This window comes from Colobus angolensis, unplaced genomic scaffold (genome assembly GCF_000951035.1).
Source record: "Colobus angolensis palliatus isolate OR3802 unplaced genomic scaffold, Cang.pa_1.0 Scaffold567, whole genome shotgun sequence".
Taxonomy (NCBI): Eukaryota; Metazoa; Chordata; class Mammalia; order Primates; family Cercopithecidae; genus Colobus; species Colobus angolensis.
The window spans coordinates 154,756-158,121 of record NW_012119232.1 but is presented as its reverse complement, the minus strand read 5'-3'; the positions used below and the strand labels follow the sequence as shown (position 1 = coordinate 158,121).

General features: G+C 37.8%; 1 pseudogene across 1 annotated transcript in view; it reads right to left on the bottom strand.

The window, feature by feature from the left end:
• The window catches only part of LOC105525931, a 39,096-nt pseudogene that overhangs the window by 26,982 nt on the left and 8,748 nt on the right, over positions 1 to 3,366 (bottom strand). The window contains exon 3 of the transcript XR_001003996.1: positions 2,084 to 2,152. The product of XR_001003996.1 is annotated as an arf-GAP with GTPase, ANK repeat and PH domain-containing protein 5-like (transcript). The remainder of the gene's footprint in view (positions 1 to 2,083; positions 2,153 to 3,366) is intronic.

Below are 3,366 nucleotides of genomic sequence, written 5' to 3'. Positions count from 1 at the left end.
TTTTTTTTTTTTTTTGAGACAGAGTCTCACTCTGTCACCTAGGCTGGAGTGCAGTGGCGGGATCTCAGCTCACTGCAACCTCTGCCTCCCGGGTTCAAGTGATTTTCCAGCCTTAGCCTCCTGACTAGCTGGGACTACAGACACGTGCCACCATACCTAGCTAATTTTTTTTGTATTTTCAGCAGAGAGGAGGTTACACTGCATTAGCCAGGATGGTCTTGATCTCCTAACCTTGTGATCCACCCACCACAGCCTCCCAAAGAGCTGGGACTACAGGTATAAGCCACAGAGCCTGGCCTAAATTTTAATTGTAAAATGAGTATACAAACTTAATTGGACATGGTGTCTGCAGCACAATAAATATTTTTGTTTTTCCTAAAAAAAGCCCGAATGATAAAAGCCCCAAGCGGGATTTGGGCCATGCTTTGTTTCCTACACTGCCTCTACCTTTGATGCTGGAAGGACCTTGTAGGTAAAAGTTCCTACCACTGAAGAGTGAGGGACATGGAATAGCTTTTCTTTTACTGCTTCCATGCTCTCTAGGTGAGAGAAGCCAATGGCTCTGGAAGGAACTGGGAAATACAATTCTGATATGTTTTGGATATGTTCCCCCTCCAAATCTCATGTTAACATGTGACCCTTAATGTTGGAGATAGGGCCTAGTGGGACGTGTTTGGGGGATTCCTTATGAATGGCTTGGTCCCATTCCCATGGTAATAAGCAAATTCTCATTATGGTAGTTTAAAAGAGCGTGGTACTGGACAGGTGAAGTGGCTCAAGCCTGTAATCCCAGCACTTTGGGAGGCTGAAGCAGACAGATTATCTGAGGTCAGGAGTTTGAGATCAGCCTGGCCACCATGGTGAAACCCCATCTCTACCAAAAATACAAAAATCAGCCAGGTGTTATGGTGCCCGCCTATAGTCCCAACTACTCAGGAGGCTGAGGCAAGAGAATTGCTTGAACCTGGGAGGCGGAGGTTGTAGTGAGCTGAGATCGCTCCATTGCACTCCAGTCTGGGCAACAGAGCGAGACACCATTTCAAAAAAAAAAACAAAAGAGTGTGGTACCTTCCCCCTTCCCCTCTCTTCTCCCTCTTTCACAGTGTGGAACCACCTGCTTCCCCTTTGCCTTCTATCATGATTGTAAGCTTGCTGAGGCCCTCACCAGAAGCAGATGTTGAAGCCATGTTTGTACAGCCTGAAGATCTATGAGCCAATTAAACCTCTTTTTGTTATAAATTATCCAGGCTTAGGTATCTCTTTATAGTAATGTAAAAAATGAACACAAATTCTAATCAGAAATAACTGACTCAAGATGGGCAAAGTCTACTCAAACTATAAAAACAAAGGTTTACAAACCCTCATATTTTACTGTGCTGCAATACTTCGCATATTATTATAGGACCCGCATTTGTATTCCTGCTGTTTAAGTCAACTGGAAAACTTGGCTGTGTATGGCTTTTTGGCAAATAAATGAGGATTTAACATAACACTGAGGAAAATAAGCAGGTGTAGGGCATGTTTAAATTGACATTACATCAAATGAAAAGGTTAGTAACCTAAAAGTTTTGAGTAGTATAAACTTAGATGTGGTAAATGAATGTGGTCAGAGGACTGTGTGAGAGGAGGCCCAAATCACAGATTCAATCCCCGATGATAAACAGCTACGTTTTTTAATTTGTTTAAATGAAAACCAAGCTGAAGCCTAAGTTCTACCATTCATCTTTAAAATGTACTCTTTGGAGCAAGGAAAAAGGGATTGTAAATAAAGATAAATCCATGAATTATAAATAAAGATAAATCCGAGAATTATAAATAAAGAGAAATCCATGACTCCTCCATCACATGACACATTAATTGTGTTGATAAAAAGATGGCAAAATGTATAAACAAAAAGGTTACATGTTTTCACTAACATGATAACAAGTAAAGGAAAGTATATCACACGTTAAAATAAGACAAGTGAACATGTGAAAAGGTGAAAAATTTAAACCAATATGAGTTTTTTCTAAATACTTTCTATAACCTGATCAAACAAGAGTTTTTGCTCTTTTTCTTGGCAGAAAAAACAATGTTGTCTCACCATCTGTTTGAGAGTTCCTCTGGAATATTGTGGTTGCCTCTGGATTGGCAGAAGGGTTAAACTCCAAAGCTGTATGTATAGAGGGAGAAAAGAAAAAATGATGTAATCATTTATAAAAATTTATCAACTCATTTATTCGACCGCTGCATTTAGGCTATTTCACTACCTCTACTTTTATTCTTATCCACTGAAATGAATGTATAGACATAAGAGAGAGCCAAGCAAGATGGCACATGCTTGTAGTCCCAGCTACTCAGGAGGCTAAGGTGGAAAAATCACTTGAACCCAGGTCAGGAATTTGAGGCCAGTACAAGTAACATAGTGATACTCCCCTTTATTTAAAAAAAAAAAAAGAAGAGGTAAATGTTGGCTTTGAGTTGTGTAAAACCAACTTTGCATAAAATCAATCAAGATGGCAGTAAGTTTTAAAAGACAGGTCTATTTAATACGCAAAGTATAAGATGTATTCTAGAGTTTTAAAAAGTTTTAAAAGTAAATTCAGCATATCTGTCACTTCTATGTCATTCGGAGACACAGAACCTTAGTTCTGTTGAGTAGCTGTCTTCTATAGTCATGTGATATCTCTAAGTTTTCATTTCTTCATTAGCAATACATAAGGAGAACATACACAGGCCTTATTTGTATTGGAAAGGGCCAAGTGAAACATACATAAACTGTGTTGTAATCCTAAAGAATGACAATAAAGAGCCATTTTTGGGCTCTCATCCAATCCTACCCATCTACTAACTGGTGTGTAACATCACTCAGCCTTTCCTTACATCACCAAGCAGACTATACATTTACACAAGTACTTACATGTTTTGTGTATAAAGGTATAATCAATTAATTCATATATTTGTTTGTTCTAAAGCAATCCTAAATATCTTGAAAAGTGAGGATAGTACTTCCAAGTTACAAAGTCACACTCATCAAGAGTCTTAATTATTCTACTTCTTAAAAAATTAAGAGCCCAACCAAAGTTTAGATAGAAGAACTATAAGACATTTCCTCTACAGTAACGAATCTCTGGCATTTAAATGAAACCAATAAGCCAACTGGATTTAATATCTTTATGATGCAACGTTTTCTATTTTGAAAATTTTAGTTTTTATTCAAGAACCATATTATTACCCAGAATAACAGAATAACTTTTACTTAGATTCATCTCTTTGCAAAATTTTGGAGGCAAACCAACTGTTTTCTCTTTTCTACTGCCTCCCATCCCCCGCCTCTCCCAGCAGTGTAGAGACTGAAAAACTCTAACTTTTTTTTTTTTTTTTTTT